We start from the raw sequence: 21,178 nt of genomic DNA on the forward strand, positions 1-21,178 counted from the left end.
GTCCATAGCCAGACTTTGTGTGTACGTTACTGTGTATGTTTGTCAATGTTGTGATGCTGCTGTTTTGTGTTGTGTGTGTGTGTGATATTGTTGTGATATATTTTGCCTTTTGTTGTACTCTGAGGAATTGTGTCCTTCTCCATCCAAGCACCTTGTTCACTTTGTTAGTCATGGGCTCATAGGTCTTGATATTTGATGGTGCTGCCATTCTTGGTTTGCAGAAGGGGTTGCCAGCATTGGCACAGGCTCTTTGTTAACATTGGTGGGAAGGACTGTCTCACAGTAGTGCTATGTTAAAACATTATGGTAAGGGGGCAAATAAGAGTCTAAACCAAAATGTGTTTTGGGCCTGGAGTCTGTCCATTGAATGAGCATCATTGAACTGAAGACCAGAATGGGCTTGTTCATCAGGAAAATTCAATAGGCTAGAGTATCCTGTCCATTGCAAACAATGCAGTTAGATTGAGTCCAAAAGGGACTTGTTTACCTTGAGTGTAGGTGGACTGGAGGTCAGGAAAGTATGGTTAGGGACTGTGGATATACAGTGTACTGGGTCACCCCACATGCTTTGGGGACATGCACAGGCAATCCCATCAGTGGCCACCATGCATAGCCCTGTAGAATAAGGTTGGGGGGAACAGTGAGCTGATGTAGGAAACTGTTTCTGCTATATAACTTTAAGCCTTTTAGAGGCTGGAAGTTTGGGGCTTTGTTCTGTGTGATTTGTCAATGTAGTAGTATGGGCTGAGGTAGTTGTCGATTTTGGAAGGAGTCAATTCTGGAAGAATCTGCTGGGGCTTTGAGGGATGTCATACTTGGAAGGAGCCAAGATGGGTTAAGTGAAGGTAGACTCAAACTCGGGAGAGGCTACAAGTGAGGCTGGAGGACTTGTAAACATGACTAGATTATTCAATTTAATCCTGGAACATCAGTGAACTAATGGGCTGGTATGAGGGGCCAGTTAAAGAAGTAATTGAGCCAGGAGGGTATAGACTGGCCCCCCTGAGTAAAACAATGTTGAGGGTTGTATGTTCTGTTGTCAGCTGAAGTCAATCTATGTTGAGTTAAGGGGACTGTGAGGGTAAAGGTATACAGTCTGGTCAATATGTAGTTTGGATGTGGTTTTAATGCAGTCAAAAACAGCATAAGGTTGACTTCATGAGGATTTTTTCACCAAGTTGCTGTGGTTGCTATATGTTTTTTTTAACTGCATGTTTAGAGACTACATTAATTTCACTGGTGTCTAGTATGAAGTATCAACAAGCCTATCCATCAGTTACCTTTGGATTGCATGTGCATAATTTGAGACTTGTGCTTCCTGCACAAAACACAACAAAATGCCCGAAGACAGGCAGAGAGCAACCTACGTCCAAAACGCTTAATCCACATCTAATGAAATCAATGCATAAATGAGGCCTCATCTAGGCTGTACATCACAATTGCCATAGAAAACAAAGAAAAATGAACTTGCCACAGCTTGTGACTGCACAAGAACTGACAGCAGCATTTAAACGGTTAACAGTCACGATCAGAGTTATCTCTGATTGCAGCTGTTGCAGGCGGCTGTGTTCTCTGTCAGAGACAACTGTACTGTGGATGGCTAATTACGTCCTAACTGAACAGGGTATGTGTAGTTAGGACATAAATAGTCATATGTGTGTCACAGAGGAGTTAACCACATACAACATTATCACTCTTGCTGTGTGGAATGATTCCAAGTGGGATTTCAGGTAATAATAAACATAATCAAGTATAGTCTGTCCACAGCAGGTAAAGAAAAATGGCTTGGTTGTTATGCAAATTAGTTTGACACCTTGCCAGTGGCTTCACAAAGAAATTTTAATTAAAGGGTTTGTCTGGTTAAAGGACAACCCCGCTTCATTAGGACCCTTGTATTAAAATAATAAAGTGAGATATACTTACCCCTCCATGGCCGCTGGGATCCAGCACTGCAGCCCCGCTGTGGTCCCATTGATTGTTGTGACAGTTGAGGTCAGAAGAAATCAGGGGATCACTGAACATGGACCCAATACAGAAATGCAAGGATGTCTCAGTCATCATCATTAAACAAAGGTTAATCACAGCTATCATCTTCCTGATTGCAACATATGGCTGGATATTGACAATAGCAGGCAGAAGAAAAATGTAAGCTTTCAAGCTGTGGTGTTGGAGAAAACTTCTACCAATTCCTTGGACAGCTAGGGTCACCCAGAAAGTTGTCTCGGACCGTATCAACCCAGAGGTGTCCCTGGAGGGCAAGATGAGATGATGAGACAGAGACTGATGTACTCTGGATATGTGATGAGGGAGAATATACTGGAAAAAGAGATGCTATTTGGATGGTCAGTGGTAAAAGGAAGCAGGGAAGACAAAAGGCACGTTGGCTGGACACCATAAAGAAGGACACAAGAATGGACATCAGGAAATTGAAATCAGCAGTAGAGAATAGAGAAGCATGGAGAGGACCAGCCTGCAGAGTATCCGAGAGTGTGACAGGACTGAACAGATAGAGTTGTAATATGTATGTATGTATGTATATATATATATATATATATATATATATATATATATATATATATACAGTTAGGGCCAGAAATATTTGGACAGTGACACAAGTTTTGTTATTTTAGCTGTTTACAAAAACATGTTCAGAAATACAATTATATACATAATATGGGCTGAAAGTGCACACTCCCAGCTGCAAGATGAGAGTTTCCACATCCAAATCGGAGAAAGGGTTTAGGAATCATAGCTCTGTAATGCATAGCCTCCTCTTTTTCAAGGGACCAAAAGTAATTGGACAATGGACTCTAAGGGCTGCAATTAACTCAGAAGGCGTCTCCCTCGTTAACCTGTAATCAATTAAGTAGTTAAAAGGTCTGGGGTTGATTCCAGGTGTGTGGTTTTGGATTTGGAAGCTGTTGCTGTGACCAGACAACATGCGGTCAAAGGAACTCTCAATTGAGGTGAAGCAGAACATCCTGAGGCTGAAAAAAAAGAAAAAATCCATCAGAGAGATAGCAGACATGCTTGGAGTAGCAAAATCAACAGTCGGGTACATTCTGAGAAAAAAGGAATTCACTGGTGAGCTTGGGAACTCAAAAAGGCCTGGGCGTCCACGGAAGACAACGGTGGTGGATGATCGCCGCATACTTTCTTTGGTGAAGAAGAACCCGTTCACAACATCAACTGAAGTCCAGAACACTCTCAGGGAAGTAGGTGTATCTGTCTCTAAGTCAACAGTAAAGAGAAGACTCCATGAAAGTAAATTCAAAGGGTTCACATCTAGATGCAAACCATTCATCAATTCCAAAAATAGACAGGCCAGAGTTAAATTTGCCGAAAAACACCTCAAAAAGCCAGCCCAGTTCTGGAAAAGTATTCTATGGACAGATGAGACAAAGATCAACCTGTACCAGAATGATGGGAAGAAAAAAGTTTGGAGAAGAAAGGGAACGGCACATGATCCAAGGCACACCACATCCTCTGTAAAACATGGTGGAGGCAACGTGATGGCATGGGCATGCATGGCTTTCAATGGCACTGGGTCACTTGTGTTTATTGATGACATAACAGCAGACAAGAGTAGCCGGATGAATTCTGAAGTGTACCGGGATATACTTTCAGCCCAGATTCAGCCAAATGCTGCAAAGTTGATCGGACGGCGCTTCACAGTACAGATGGACAATGACCCCAAACATACAGCCAAAGCTACCCAGGAGTTCATGAGTGCAAAAAAGTGGAACATTCTGCAATGGCCAAGTCAATCACCAGATCTTAACCCAATTGAGCATGCATTTCACTTGCTCAAATCCAGACTTCAGACGGAAAGACCCACAAACAAGCAAGACCTGAAGGCTGCGGCTGTAAAGGCCTGGCAAAGCATTAAGAAGGAGGAAACCCAGCGTTTGGTGATGTCCATGGGTTCCAGACTTAAGGCAGTGATTGCCTCCAAAGGATTCGCAACAAAATATTGAAAAAAAAAATATTTTGTTTGGGTTATGTTTATTTGTCCAATTACTTTTGAGCTCCTAAAATGTGGAGTGTTTGTAAAGAAATGTGTACAATTCCTACATTTTCTATCAGATATTTTTGTTCAACCCTTTAAATTAAACGTTACAATCTGCACTTGAATTCTGTTGTAGAGGCTTCATTTCAAATCCAATGCGGTGGCATGCAGAGCCTAACTCGCGAAAATTGTGTTACTGTCCAAATATTTCTGGCCCTAACTGTATATATATATTGTAGCAACGCAGGGGAACACACTTCAGGCCACAGCCAAAATACTGTCCATGTTGTTTTTTATTCACTGGCTGAACATAAAATAAAGGCACTGGTAATATCCAGATAACAGAAAGCAGGAAGAAAACATCCTTTTTCACGCCCACTGACCAGCAAAGCAAAGCAAAGCACCAAAGTCCTTTTAAAATTAGCGTGGCACAGGCCCAGCAAACCTTTGTTGTAGTGTGTGGTGAAGTCTGCAGTTCCGATCACTTGCAGCTTGTGTCTCTCACACCAGGCAGCTCTGAACTCCTCCTTCACACTGTAACCTGCACCAATTTATACACCTCACCTGTCTGGGCCAGGTGGAACTCAGTACTGGAGTGAGGAACAGTATAACCGAGTTTACATCACGGATGCTAGTAGTCTCCGTGATATGTACCTTCCGTCCCACACTTCACCTCTCACTCTACTACATATCCCCCCCCCCCCCCCCCGCGCCGCCTCTGCCCCAAGCCAGGGGGCTGGGCACCAACCACCAAACAATGAGCCCTTGACAGGGCATCCGCATTACCATTGGCTTTTCCTGGCCTGTGTTCAACTTCAAAGTCAAACTCCTGTAAGGCCAGGAACCACCTTGTTGCTCTGGCGTTGTTCCCTTTCCTCTTCCTCATCCATTTTAGGGGGAATGATCTGAGACCAACTTACATTTCCTATCCAGTAGGTAATATCTCAGTGCGTCTTGTGCCCATTTTATTGACAAGGACTCTTTCTCCACTATTACATAATTTTTCTCGCAGGGGGTAAGCTTTCGGCTTAAAAACATGACAGGATGTTCTTCCCCATTATCCTCCTGTGACATAACGGCTCCCAGACCCACATCAGATGCATCTGTATGGACTATAAATGTTTTCTTGAAGTCAGGCGCCACCAAAACGGGCTGCTGACACAATGCACGTTTCAACTCTACAAATGCCTTTTCTGCTTCTGGCGACCATTGTGCCATTACCGATTTTCTCCCTTTCGGGAGTTCTGTTATCGGGGCTGCCATAGGGACAAAATGAGGGATGAAACACCGGTAATAGCCCACCATCCCCAGGAAGGCTCTCACTTGTTTTTTTGTCAGGGGTTGGGGCCTTTGAGGTTTTACCAAACCCCTTCCGACTATGAAGCCGAGTTATTTAACTTCCTCCATGCCTAAGGCACACTTCTTGGGGTTTAAAGAGAATCCTGCTTTTCTGAGAGAGTCCAGTACTGCCTGAACTTTACTGAGGTGGCTCTCCCAATCCTGGCTAAATATTACAATGTCATCCAAGTAAGCTGCTGCGTATCATTTGTGGGGACCTAACAATCTATCCATCGCCCTCTGAAACGTGGCAGGGGCATTTTTCAACCCAAAGGCATTCTCCTATATTGGAAACAGCTGTCTGAAGTTGAAAAAGCTGTCTTCTCTTCAGCTTTCTTTGTGAGGGGAATTTGCCAATAGCCTTTCATCAAATCTAGGGTGGTAATGTACCTGGCTGGGCCTAACCTCTCAATTAGTTCATCCACCCTGGGCATGGGGTAGGCATCTGACTTTGATATCTCATTGAGCTTCTGGTAAGCATTACAGAACCGCCATTCCCCTGAGGGTTTAGGCACCAGCACTATTGGGCTTGACCATCCACTCTTAGACTTCTCGATTACCCCCAGTTCTAGCATTCCTTTTATTTCGAGGGACACTATCTCTCTACGAGCCTCCGGGATTCGGTACGGTTTTTGGCAGACTTTTACTTGGGGGTCTGTGAGAATCTCATGTTTAATGACCCTGGTGCGACCAGGCAGGTCAGTAAATAGGTCCTTATTGCACTGCAGAAACTCTTTACATTGTTGTACCTGGGACTTTGACAATGCCCCAGCTATTGTCACATCATGGATGTCACTCGCTGACTTCATAACCACACATGGTCTGTCCAGAGAGTCACGCTCCTTACAGGATTTCAACAGGTTAATATGATATATTTGTAGAGGTTTTCTTTTTCCCGGCTGATGAACTTTATAGTTGACCTCACCTACTTTTTCTACGACCTCATAGGGCCCTTGCCACTTGGCCAGGAACTTGCTCTCTACCGTGGGGACAAAAACCAGTACCCGGTCCCCTGGACTAAATTGCCTGACCTTTGTCGTTCTATTATACACCCGGGCTTGGATCTCCTGAGCCCTGAGGAGTTGCTCTCTCACCAGGTGCATGACTTTAGCCATTCTGTCTTGCATCTGGGCCACATGTTCCACCACACTTCTATGCAGAGTAACCTCGACCTCCCATGTTTCTTTGGCAATATCAAGCAATCCACGGGGTTGTCACGCATATAACAACTCAAATGGCGAGAAGCCCGTGGATGCTTGTGGGACCTTTCGGATGGAGAAGAGTAGGTAGGGAAGCAGACAGTCCCAGTCTCATCCATCCTTCTCTACCACGCTTTTCAACATACTGTTTAAGGTTTTATTAAACCTCTCTACCAACCCGTCGGTCTGGGTATGATAGACAGAGGTACGTAACTGCTTAATTTTCAGCAGTTTCCAGAGTTCCTGCATCACCTTGGACATAAATGGAGTCACCTTGATCCGTTAATATTTCTTTTGGTATACCCACTCTGGAAAATATATGAAACAATTCTTTTCCAATAATTTTGGAGGAAGTATTACTTAGTGGAACTGCTTCTGGGTACCTGGTTTCGTAGCCAACTACTACCAAAATATACTGGTGACCCCTAGCCGATTTTACCAAAAGCCCTACAAGGTCCGTGGCAACCCATTCGAAAGGCACTTCAATTATCGTAATGGGACCCATGGGCTCTTAAAATGTGGAGCAGGAGCGGTCACTTGGCAGGTGGGACAGGACTGGCAAAACTCTGCTATTTTCTTGAAGCAGCCTGGCCAGTAGAATCTCTGCAAGATGCGCTTCTGTGTTTTTTTCGGCCCCCAAGTGGCCCCCTAATATGTGCATGTGTGCCAAGTGTAAGACTGTGTGTCTATAGGAACCAGGTACTAAAAGCTGCTCCACTACCTCATCTCTAATTTTGGACACTGTAGAATAACTCATTTTTAATGGCGAAGTGAGGGAAGCTCTCTCCCACCCCTGTACTCTGCGGTGCACCATTTATAACAGACACATTCTCAAACGCATATTTCAAAGTCTGGTCATTAATCTGGGCAGATCCAAAATTACCCGCTGCCACCTCAAGATCAATCATCTGAGGTTCTGACAGCTCTTCTTCCTCAGTTACCCCATGCAAAGGCAACTCATCATTAGGCACTCCACTGTCCTGGTTACCCGGTGGTAACAAATTGGTCCACAAGTTCCAGAACAGGGGAAGTCTCTCCCAAGGATAACAGGGTGGATCAAATATTCCACCACCCCAACCTTGTGTGCACACATTCCAGAGCCAGTGTCTATGGGAAACTGGGTACCCTTTTGTGTCCCCATGTATGCAAATGACCCCCAGTTTTTTCCCCTGTAGCAACACATGGGGAAGGAAGGCCCTGATCAGCGTGACCAAGCTCCCTGAGTCGAGCAAGGCCGACGCCTTGACCCCATTCACAGTTACCTGGCACCGCTGGTGCTGTGGGTCCTTGGCCGGCGTCGCACTGCATACCGAATGCGCAAACCACGAACATCTCTAACCATATGTACAGTCCATGGGCTCTGTTTTCGCCGGACAGTGAGCTACAATATGCCCTGGCTCCTGGCACTCCCAGCACCACAGCGGGGTGACTTGGCTCCTCCTGACGGGCACCACTCCCCGCGGATTCTGTGGCTTTGCCCCCATGCTGACCCAGAATTTCTTTCTCCGGGCATCCAACCCAGGGTTGATACCACGAGATCCAGCTCTCGCAGTGGGAAGCGCCTCCTCTGCTGTGAGATATCTGTCTACAAGGCCCACCAACTCATCTGCATTATTGGGATCTCCTTGGACAATCCAACGCTGCATGGGCCTAGACAGGGACTGCACAAATCAGTCTATCACCACTTTTTCGACAATCTGAGCAGGTGATGATGTCTCCGGCTGTAGCCATTTTTGAGCCAGATGTAGCAGGTCAAACATTTGAGACCGGGGCGGCTTCTCTGGAGAATACTTTCAATTATGCACCCGCTGTGCTCTGAGTGCTGACTCCCAGGCGAGCAAGAATTTCGGCTTTTAACTTGGCGTATTCTCGGGCATCCTGCTGTGCCAAATCATAATACGCCTTCTGGGGTTCTGCAATTAAGTATGGTGCCAACACCTCTCTTGAGGCAATTGTGCCCTCTCTGCTACCCTTTCAAAAATGGCGAGGAAGGCCTCCACGTCATCTTGTAGCATCATTTTTTGGAATGTCCCTCTTAGTGTTTTAAAGCGTCCATAGGGGCATGTTGCCTAGAGGGATCTACAGTCTCTTTGGCCTGCACCACCTCAGTTAGCATGGACATTTGCCTTACCAGGAGTTGGTTTGTCTCCTGTTGTGCTAGCTGCTGCTAGGCGACTGCTTTCTGTTGCGCTTGCATTACCTCTGCTTGAGCCTTCTGTTGCTGGGCCATCATTTGTTGCTGCTGAGCAAACGTTTGTTGCTGCTGCATGTTCATTTGCACCAGCTGCTTTATCAACTCCTCCATGGTCGTATTGGCCGCCTGCATGCACACCACTGATTTCACCCAGGACATGTACCCGTGGGTCTTTTACTGCCAGCGCATCCTCCACCAATTGTAGCAATGCAGGGGAACACACTTCAGGCCACAACCAAAATACTGTCCGTATTGCTTTTTATTCACTGGCTGAACGTAACATAAATGCACTGGTAATCTCCAGATAACAGAAAACAGGAAGAAAACGTCCTTTTTCACGCCCAGAGTCCAGCAAAGCAAAACACCAAAGTCCTTCTAAAAATTAGCGTGGCACAGGCCCAGCAAACCTTTGTTGTTGTGTGTGGTGAAGTCTGCAGTTCTGCTCACTTGCAGCTTGTGTCTCTCACACCAGGCAGCTCTGAATTCCCCCTTCATATTGCAACCTGCACCCATTTATACACCTCACCTGTCTGGGCCAGGTGGAACTCAGTACTGGAGTGAGGGACGGACTGGGTTTACATCACAGATGCTAGTAGTCTCCGTGATATGTACCTTCTGTCCCACACTTCACCTCTCACTCTACTACAATATATGTATATATATGTTTGACAGTATATTGATTGACTTACCCCTGATAAAACTAGCTAACCTTCTTTTCACACTTGTGTAGTGTTTAGAGCATCATTATTCTCTGAATGGTCAGGAATCGATTTTAGGGGACTTTGGAACTTCACCTGTGTTTCAGCAAATTCAGGTGCTTGTTTTTTGTTTTCTTGTTTCTTTGTGGCAAATTTCAAAGCAGAAAAACATAATTAGATATTGATTCCTTCACCATTGTTATTTCTCTTGTAGACCCTCTCGTTCCCACTATGGCTCCAGTCACATATTGAGCCCAACACTTGTCTTCTCAGTGTCAATCAAATATGGAATTATTAGACATGCTGTGGACAACCCACTTAACAGTAGATCAGTGTCGGGATTGTATATGACAGGAGTTATAGCAGGTGAACAGAAGGGTCTACAAGATAAATAATGGTGATGGAGTCAGTGGGACAGCTGCTGTAAAGGTATGCAGCCAGTCCTGCTTCTGCTTGTCAGAGGAATTGACAGGTTCACTTTAGATATCAGAACCAGAATAAAGGAAATAATGATTATACATAGGACCGGTTTTAGACCCTAAAATTGTAGTCCTGAGCAAAATTGAAAGTCACGTTTGCTCAAATCAGTATGAAAAACAAATAACCATGATTTACCCCAGTCTTCAGAACCAAGGCCAGAGCAGACTCAATTAAAAAAATATTTATAAATCTTAGTTCCCACACCAGCCTGCGCTACTATGCAGATACAGTGCCTGCAAATTCAATGGGCAGCAGGCAGAGAGCTCATGTGACTTTTCTAACCCTGGCACTGCTAAACAGTATCATCCTCTGACTCCTAATGTGATGTCCACATTATGTGCCTGCTGACCAAGGGCAAATTGTTCAGCAGGCTACCATGAACTCTCAAGGCAAATTTTAGTTTCTAGTCTTTCCTTGTGCAGGTAAGAATAGGGCTGATCCCTCTGCACTGTGACTGCCCTTCAGATATTTGTAGACCGCTATTAAGTCTCCTCTCAGCCTTCTTTTTTGAAAGCTAAACATTCCCAGATCCTTTAACCATTCCTCATAGGAGATGATTTGCAGACCGCTCACCATCTTGGTAACTCTTCTCTGTACTTACTCAAGTTTGTCTATGTCTTTTTTAAAGTGGGGTGCCCAGAACTGGACACAGTATTCCAGATGAGGTCTGACTAAGGAAGAGTAGAGGGTAATATTTACCTCACGCGATCTAGACTCTATGCTTCTTTTAATACATTCCAAAATTGTTTTTGCCTTTTTGGCTGCTGCATCACATTAATGACTCATGTTCAGTCTATGATCTATTAGTATACCCAAGTCCTTTTCACATGTGCTGCTGCTTAGCCCAATTCCTCCCATTCTGTATGTGCTTTTTTCATTTTTCCTCCCCAGATAAAGGACTTTGCATTTCTCCTTGTTAAATAACATTCTGTTATTCACTGCCCACTGTGCAAGCTTTTCTAAATCCTTTTGAATACTCTCTCTCTTCCTTCTGTCGTCGGAAAATGTAATCAATGTCCCATCAATTCCCTTCTCCAGATCATTTATAAAAATGTTGAACAACACTGGGCCTAGGACAGAGCCTTGTGGTACTCGACTTGATGCATTCTTCCACTTGGATGTGCAGCCATTTATGACCACTCTTTGAGTACGATCACTCAACCAGTGATACTTTGTCAAATGCTTTACTAAGGTCAAGATATACTATATCCACAGCATTTCCCTGATCAACCCGGTCGGTGATTCTGTCATAGAAGGAAATTAGATTCATCTGTCATGTCTTGTTTGTTGCAAAGCCATGCTGGCTCTGGTTAATTACTCCATTTTCATCCAAGTACTTGCATACATGTTGTTTATTAATTACAGGCCTGTAGTTTCCTGGATCCACCTTCTTCCATTTTTTGAAGATAGGGACCACATTTGCCATTTTCCAATCTTCTGGGACTTCTCTTGTTCTCCAGGAATTTTCAAAGATTATGGCGAGTGGTTCAGCAATTACCTCTACTGCTTCCTTTTGCATTCTAGGATGTAATTCATCTAGACCTTGAGACTTGAATTCATTTAAGTTAGCTAAGTGTTCCCTCACCATCTCTCTGCTTATAGATAGCCTGCATTCTTTTTCCCCCCAATAGGACAGGGAAGATCAGTTGATGTTACATCTATTTTTTGAAAGAAAACAAATACAAAATAGGAATTTAAAAGAATTCCCATAGCAGAATTGAGTTCACTATGTAGTTTTGATACCAGACTGAAGCCTGCCACATAGATACGGGCCAGAACCAACCTTACTACATACATATAGTACCAGAACCAGGCTTACTAAACAGAAATGGTACTATAAATAAGCTAACATTTGCCACTGTCAGAAAAACAATATCCACTTCGATTTAAAAAAGACAAAAAACATCAATCAAAACCACATACAGTTGGCATATGATTATTTCCCCTGTTTTGCTGTGGCTTTTGATACTCACATTAAACTCAATGTGGATAATCTGAAACAAATTTGTAACCAATCCACAGTCTTAAATTACAACGCAGGTCACTTTCTGCAGGCAGTAGATGAGATTTCTTAAAATTTCATCCACTTTGCTGATACTGTAAAACTCTGCAGGTTTTCCACAGCCAATTAAGGTATTGCACATGTAACGCGTGTGCTGGGTATTTTCCTATACACAATATACTACAGTTTCAAGCAATGGGAATGAGACTTCAATAAAACTCCTTCACACACTGTAAAAAAAAAAAATCTGCAGCAGAAAGTGACCCACACTTGCACTGCAGATTTTAAATCCACAGCATAGGCAAGTCCTAGCTTTTCTAATGCGTATGATTAATGTGCAAGAGTCCCGATATTGCAAATGAAACCATTGTTTTGTCCCATTAGGTGGCCATCTGTTTAAGCCCCTGATGTCTCCCCTCCCATTGGCCCGATATCAGCCGGTCCTGCAGCAGACGATGGCTGTGACGGCAGTGACCCTGGAGCACGAGGCTAAAGGTACACATGGCATCAGCGGTTCTACATGAGACCTTGCACACCGGCCAGAAGATGCTAATCATTGGAGTTGGCACATTGAGTTGATGGAGTTGGCACCTGGAAGAGTGCATCTGGCCAGGTGAAAGATGCCGTAAAATACGCAATTGACATTGGATATCGCCACATATTGCGCTTCCGTGCATGGAAATGAGACAGAAGTGGGAGAAAGCAATGCTGTGGAATATGCTGTCCCCTGTAAAAGGCCCCTTATAAAAATGATGAGGCGTTAGTCAATGGGGACAAAATGATGAATACATACAACCATGAGCATGCAGTAAAATCTCCCTAGAAACATCACTGATTGATATAAAATATCTCCAATACACCGACAACTAGAAAATACTATAAGAGAATGTCGTTGTGCCTTTCCGCTTCATTAGATGTGTGTCTACGAAGAAATCTTCCCAGTTATTAGCTTGACTGAGAAGGTGTTCCCAAGAAATGCTCAATGACAATCAGAGAACAAGTATATGCCACACTGATGAGAATGTATGAGGGAAACGGTGAAATGCTATTTACGGAAGAATTAATTCCAGCCTCTGGCAATTAGGAAGAGCTGTCTGTTAAACTCCAATAATTACAACTTAGAGCTGTTTCTGCCTTGATAATAAAACAATTGTCTAACCAGTGCAGCACAACGAACAGCGTAATTGTGCAATGTTATGTTTCTAAGGAAACAAGTTGTGTCTTTTAGCATTATCTTGTCACATTATTTAATGCTGTAGGTAAATGCTTGCCTTGGGAGAACATATTTGTGAAAGAAATAATTTGTATTTTTAGTCTTGATTATAGGTTCTCCTTACATCAATTATGTTCATGAAAGTTTATTTTAAAACATTTGGCAGACTACCCCATGTCAGAAGCTGCACAAAAATCTATCATTGCTTATTAGGAAAATATATTACTGTGCGGGTATACTGATATGTAGGCTACGCTCATTGTCAGAAAAAAATTAAGCACCTAGAAGAAGTTGTCGTTTTGCTACAGGTATGCAAATGATTAGAGCTGTGGTGTGATTAGATGACTGGTCTATCACCCGAGCCCCTAAAAATGTTTCCACCCTTTGCCTATAAAAAGGGCTTCAGAAGCTTTTTGCATGCAGTGGAAGTCTTTTTTCATTTGTGTAGAGCTTGTTGACCTCTAGACATGCCTTTAAGATGCAATCAAAGAGATTTTGCATAGTTAAGAGAGTTTGAGAGGGAGTGCATAATTGGAATGTGAGAAGCTGTATGGTCGTATTGATGAAATGACCACCATCTGGGCCATTCTGACCAGACTGTTAGGAAGTGTTGGGACTAGGCCTATGGCACTCTCATCAGACCACCAGTAGAGAGGATCATCTGATTGTCCAACAAGCACAAGCAGCTCCAACTGTTTGCCAGAGACAGCTGGCACCAATGTTGTAAGGCTCTATGTTGTTGGAACCATTTCCAAGCACTTGGCTGAAGGGCATTTGGTCTTACTGCACTCATTACCCATACTGCCTTTGACACCCACCGTTGTTAAACTGAGTTGCAATTACAAGGAGGAAAGAAGCTGGCGGTACTCATGTGTTTCATGATGGTGTTCAGGCACAGGCATCTGCAAATTCTACTGTGAATAATTTGCACCGTGATGCCTTTCATGCAACATTGGAGGTAATATTGAGCAGGGTAATCGTTCCGAATGCATGGAATGTTTTGACTATTCTGAATGCTTTACTGAGAAATGCCATGATGCGGTGAACAAGTCCTCCTACAACCTCGGTAAGAAATGTTATTGAAATAGCTACAGCTATATTTGCCTCCTCTGATGGGACTGTAAATCTGCTATCTCACTCTGTAATTGAGGAGAGTAAGCATGGCCCTCTTTTATATACTTCATCTGGCACTGCAAATACTATTATGCAGGCCTTTTCAGCACAAACTAGTGATTTAGAAATGCAAAATGATATACAAAATTAACCTACTCTACGTGCTGTTTTTCTAGCTGTGTCTAAAAGCAATACTGTTTTGGCTTTCCTCTCTGTTCAGGTTGGTAACCTGAAAGAGGATGCTGGATTTATATGACATGAATTGCAGAAAGTTACTGAGAGATTGTCTAAAGTAGAGACAACGTACTAATGAAATGGAAGAAAACATTGTTCCAGGATACAATTAGTAAATGCAATCACTCTATCCATACTTTGTAATATTAGGCAAATGATCTGGAACATAGATTAAGAATAGAGATGAGCGAGCACCAAAATGCTCGGGTGCTCGTTACTCGGGATGAAATTATCGCGATGCTCGAGGGTTCGTTTCGAGTAACGAACCCCATTGAAGTCAATGGGCGACCCGAGCATTTTTGTATTTCGCCGATGCTCGCTAAGGTTTTCATGTGTGAAAATCTGGGTAATTCAAGAAAGTGATGGGAACGACACAGCAACGGATAGGGCAGGCGAGGGGCTACATGTTGGGCTGCATCTCAAGTTCACAGGTCCCACTATTAAGCCACAATACCGGCAAGAGTGCCCCTCCCCCCCAACAACTTTTACTTCTGAAAAGCCCTCATTAGCAATGCATACCTTAGCTAAGCACCACACTACCTCCAACAAAGCACAATCACTGCCTGCATGACACTCCGCTGCCACTTCTCCTGGGTTACATGCTGCCCAACCCCCCCGCACGACCCAGTGTCCACAGCGCACACAAAAGTGTCCCTGCGCAGCCTTCAGCTGCCCTCATGCCACACCACCCTCATGTCTATTTATAAGTGCGTCTGCCATGACGAGGAACCGCAGGCACACACTGCAGAGGGTTGGCATGGCTAGGCAGCGACCCTCTTTAAAAGGGGCGGGGCGATAGCCCACAATGCTGTACAGAAGCAATGAGAAATAGAATCCTGTGCCACCGCCATCAGGAGCTGCACACGTGGGCATAGCAATGGGGAACCTATGTGCCACACACTATTCATTCTGTCAAGGTGTCTGCATGCCCCAGTCAGACCGCGGTTTTTAATTTATAGACACAGGCAGGTACAACTCCCTATTGTGAAGTCCCTGTGGACCGACAGCATGGGTGGCTCCCTGGAACCCACCGGTGGTACATAAAAATATCCCATTGCATTACCCAACACAGCTGAGGTAGTAATGTCGTGCTTAATACAGGTGGGCTTCGGCCCGCACTGCATGCCCCAGTCTGACTGGGGTTCTTTAGAAGTGGAAACAGATGCATTTACAAGTCCCTGTGGACCCACAGCATGGGTGGCTCCCTGGAACCCACCGGCGGTACATAAAAATATCCCATTGCATTGCCCAACACAGCTGAGGTAGTAATGTTGTGCTTAATGCAGGTGGGCTTCGGCCCACACTGCATGCCCCAGTCAGACTGGGGTTCTTTAGAAGTGGAAACAGATGCATTTATAATTCTCTGTGGACCCACAGCATGGGTGGGTGCCAGGAAGCCACCGGCGGTACATAAAAATATCCCATTGCATTACCCAACACAGCTGAGGTAGTCATGTCGTGCTTAATACAGGTGGGCTTCGGCCCACACTGCATGCCCCAGTCTGACTGGGGTTCTTTAGAAGTGGAAACAGATGCATTTACAAGTCCCTGTGGACCCACAGCATGGGTGGCTCCCTGGAACCCACCGGCGGTACATAAAAATATCCCATTGCATTACCCAACACAGCTGAGGTAGTAATGTCGTGCTTAATGCAGGTGGGTTTCGGCCCACACTGCATGCCCCAGTCTGACTGGTAATATATACCTTAACAGTAACCTCATTGGTGGTAATGTGGTGGTGACTGCGGACCTGGTAGCTCGGTTTTATGTAGTTGGTTTTCGGAATGTGGCCAGGATTAAGTGGGCCGTGGCGGGGGGATGGTGGTGGTGCTCTCTTGTTGTGTCGTTAAAGGTGAAATTCTTGGACTGCCACCAGACGGACCAATGCAAAGGTATTTGCCAAGAATGTTTTCATTGTTGGAGGAGGAGGGGGATGTTTTGGAGGCACTATGTGTACTCTACACGTGTCCGTGGTTATATGCACCTTAACAGTAACAGCGTTGGTGGGAAATGGCCTCACCGCCATCATGTCTTTGTGAAGCCTCTGTTTCCACACCCCAGTGACATACCATTAGCAGTGGTATAGGCAGAGCCCACAATTATTAACATTTCAGCGGTAGCATTAGGGACAGGCCCCACTAACATATCACTAGCAGCAGTATAGGGGGAGCGCATTCTTAGTTCCATTTCAGTAATAGTAGCACTCAAGACAGGTCCCAGTAACATTCCCATTGCAGCAGTTTAGGGAGATAACAGTCTCTTTCACATTTCAGTAGCTGCAGTATAGACATTTATGTAGCTAAAGTGTAGGCCAACCCCACACACCTTTCTGTACCATGAGTGCAGGCGAAGAACATAGAAATTACTATGATTACACTGTAGGTGAGGGCCCAAAAAAATTGGTGTACCAACAGTACTAATGTACCTCAGAAAAAATTGGCCATGCCCAACCAAGATGGCAGGTGAAACCCATTAATCGCTTTGGTTAATGTGGCTTAAGTGGTAACTAGGCCTGGAGGCAGCCCAGTTGAACGAAAAATTGGTTCAAGTTAAAGTTTCAACGCTTTTAAGAGCATTGAAACGTATAAAAATTGTTTAGAAAAATTATATGAGTGAGCCTTGTGGCCCTAAGAAAAATTGCCCGTTCGGCGTGATTACGTGAGGTTTCAGGAGGAGGAGCAGGAGGAGGAGGAATATTATACACAGATTGATGAAGCAGAAATGTCCCCGTTTTGGATGGTGAGAGAGAACGATGCTTCCATCCGCGGGTGCAGCCTACGTATTGCTTAGGTATCGCTGCTGTCCACTGGTGGAGAAGAGAAGTCTGGGGAAATCCAGGCTTTGTTCATCTTGATGAGTGTAAGCCTGTCGGCACTGTCGGTTGACAGGTGGGTACGCTTATCCATGATGATTCCCCCAGCCACACTAAACACACTCTCTGACAAGACGCTAGCCGCAGGACAAGCAAGCACCTCCAGGGCATACAGCGCGAGTTCAGGCCACGTGTCCAGCTTCAACACCCAGTAGTTGTAGGAAGCAGAGGCGTCACCGAGGACGGTGCTGCAATCGGCTACGTACTCCCTCACCATCCTTTTACAGTGCTCCCGCCAACTCAGCCTTGACTGGGGACCGGTGACACAGTCTTGCTGGGGAGCCATAAAGCTGGCAAAGGCCTTGGAGAATGTTCCCCTGCCTGCGCTGTACATGCTGCATGATCTCTGCGCCTCCCCTGCTACCTGGCCCTCGGAACTGCGCCTTCTGCCACTAGCGCTGTCGGATGGGAAGTTTACCATCAGTTTGTCCACCAGCGCCCTGTGGTATAGCATCATTCTCGAACCCCTTTCCTCTTCGGGAATGAGAGTGCAAAGGCTCTCCTTATACCGTGGATCGAGCAGTGTGTACACCCAGTAATCCGTAGTGGCCAGAATGCGTGTAACGCGAGGGTCACGAGAAAGGCATCCTAACATGAAGTCAGCCATGTGTGCCAGGGTACCTGTACGCAACACATGGCTGTCCTCACTCGGAAGATCACTTTCAGGATCCTCCTCCTCCTCCTCCTCTGGCCATACACGCTGAAAGGATGACAGGCAAGCAGCATCTGTCCCCTCAGCAGTGGGCCAAGCTGTCTCTTCCCCCTCCTCCTCATGCTCCTCCCCCTCCTCCTCAACGCGCTGAGATATAGACATGAGGTTGCTCTGACTATCCAGCGACATACTGTCTTCCCCCGCTCCGTTTCTGATTCCAAAGCGTCTGCCTTTATGCTTTGCAGGGAACTTCTCAAGAGGCATAGCAGAGGAATGGTGACGCTAATGATTGCAGCATCCCCGCTCACCATCTGGGTAGACTCCTCAAATTTTCCAAGGACCTGGCAGATGGCTGCCAACCAGGCCCACTCTTCTGTAAATAATTGAGGAGGCTGACTCCCACTGCGCCGCGCAAGTTGGAGTTGGTATTCCACTATAGCTCTACGCTGCTCATAGAGTCTGGCCAACATGTGGAGCGTAGAGTTCCACTGTGTGGGCACGTCACACAGGAGTCGGTGCACTGGCAGATTAAACCGATGTTGCAGGGTCGGCAGGGTGGCAGTGTGCGTGTGGGATTTGCGGAAATGTGCGCAGAGCTGGCGCACCTTTCCGAGCAGGTATGACAAGTGGGGGTAGCTTTTCAGAAAGCGCTGAACCACCAAATTAAACACATGGGCCAGGCATGGCACGTGCGTGAGGCTGCCGAGCTGCAGAGCCGCCACCAGGTTACGGCCGTTGTCACACATGACCATGCCCGGTTGGAGGCTCAGCGGCGCAAGCCAGCGGTCGGTCTGCTCTGTCAGACCCTGCAGCAGTTCGTGGGCCGTGTGCCTCTTATCTCCTAAGCTGAGTAGTTTCAGCACGGCCTGCTGACGCTTGCCCACCGCTGTGCTGCCACGCCGCGTGACACCGACTGCTGGCGACGTGCTGCTGCTGCTGACACATCTTGATTGCGAGACAGAGGTTGCGTAGGAGGAGGAGGAGGAGGGTGGTTTAGTGGAGGAAGCATACACCCCCGCAGATACCACCACCGAGCTGGGGCACGCAATTCTGGGGGTGGGTAGGACGTGAGCGGTCCCAGGCTCTGACTCTGTCCCAGCCTCCACTAAATTCACCCAATGTGCCGTCAGGGAGATATAGTGGCCCTGCCCGCCTGTGCTTGTCCACGTGTCTGTTGTTAAGTGGACTTTGGCAGTAACCGCGTTGGTGAGGGCGCGTACAATGTTGCGGGAGACGTGGTCGTGCAGGCCTGGGACGGCACATCGGAAAAAGTAGTGGCGACTGGGAACCGAGTATCATGCTTTTGAAAGCCTCCGTTTCCACAAGCCTATACGGCAGCATCTCTAGGCTGATCAATTTTGCAATGTGCACGTTTAACACTTGAGCGTGCGGATGCGTGGCGTCGTACTTGCGCTTGCTCTCAAACTGTGGCGCTAGCGACGTCTGGACGCTACGCTGAGAGACATTGCTGGATGGGGCCGAGGACAGCGGAGGTGAGGGTGTGGGTGCAGGCCAGGAGACGGTAGTGCCTGTGTCCTCAGAGGGGGGTTGGATCTCAGTGGCAGGTTGGGGCACAGGGGGAGAGGCAGTGGTGCAAACCGGAGGCGGTGAACGGGCATCGTCCCACCTTGTGGGGTGCTTGGCCATCATATGCCTGCGCATGCTGTTGGTGGTGCCTCCCCAGCTGATCTTGGCGCGACAAAGGTTGCACACCACTGTTCGTCGGTCGTCAGGCGTCTCTGTGAAAAACTGCCACACCGTAGAGCACCTTGACCTCTGCAGGGTGGCATGGCGCGAGGGGGCGCTTTGGGAACCAGTTGGTGGATTATTCGGTCTGGCCCTGCCTCTACCCCTGGCCACCGCACTGGCTCGGCCTGTGCCCACACCCTGACTTGGGCCTCCGCGTCCTCGCCCGCGTCCACGTCCTATAGGCCTACCCCTACACCTCAGCATGGTGTATTACCAGTGATTTGATTTCCCAGGCAGGAAAGAAATTGGCGCAAGCCTGCTGTTAAACGTAGCTGGCTGCGTATGATTTCTGTTTACGTTCTGCACCCACCACACACGTACCCAGAACGCTGAGGACTGTCAGAGGCAGGCCAAATAGAATGTTTCCCTTTTTTTGGTAAAGAAAAGGCCCACTGCGTATATTCAATCAATAATATATGTCTTCTGGCCCTGCAAATGTGTCACAGAACTGCAGGGTTGCAGAGTTATTAACTACAGCAGAGCGGTGATTTTTCCCAGGCAGGAAAGAAATTGGCGCAAGCCTGCTGTTAAACGTAGCTGGCTGCGTATGATTTCTGTTTACGTTCTGCACCCACCACACACGTACCCAGAACGCTGAGGACTGTCAGAGGCAGGCCAAATAGAATGTTTCCCTTTTTTGGTAAAGAAAAGGCCCACTGCGTATATTCAATCAATAATATATGTCTTCTGGCCCTGCAAATGTGTCACAGAACTGCAGGGTTGCAGAGTTATTAACTACAGCAGAGCGGTGATTTTTTCCAGGCAGGAAAGAAATTGGCGCAAGCCTGCTGTTAAACGTAGCTGGCTGCGTATGATTTCTGTTTACGTTCTGCACCCACCACACACGTACCCAGAACGCTGAGGACTGTCAGAGGCAGGCCAAATAGAATGTTTCCCTTTTTTTGGTAAATAAAAGGCCCACTGCGTATATTCAATCAATAATATATGTCTTCTGGCCCTGCAAATGTGTCACAGAACTGCAGGGTTGCAGAGTTATTAACTACAGCAGAGCGGTGATTTTTCCCAGGCAGGAAAGAAATTGGCGCAAGCCTGCTGTTAAACGTAGCTGGCTGCGTATGATTTCTGTTTACGTTCTGCACCCACCACACACGTACCCAGAACGCTGAGGACTGTCAGAGGCAGGCCAAATAGAATGTTTCCCTTTTTTGGTTAAAGAAAAGGCCCACTGACTATATTCAATCAATAATATATGTCTTCTGGCCCTGCCTACACAATTCTGTCCCTGTAGTATTACTGCAGGGCGCAATGCTCTGCACAGCCGATTTAAAAAAAAAAAAGCAACACTGCTAACAGCAGCCTGCACAGTTCTGCACACGGTTAAATGTGGCCCTAAGAAGGACCGTTGGGGTTCTTGAAGCCTACACTCACTCCTAACACTCTCCCTGCCTAACCACCACTTCTGTC

The sequence above is a fragment of the Eleutherodactylus coqui genome, chromosome 1, assembly GCF_035609145.1.
Source record: "Eleutherodactylus coqui strain aEleCoq1 chromosome 1, aEleCoq1.hap1, whole genome shotgun sequence".
Classification (NCBI taxonomy): domain Eukaryota; kingdom Metazoa; phylum Chordata; class Amphibia; order Anura; family Eleutherodactylidae; genus Eleutherodactylus; species Eleutherodactylus coqui.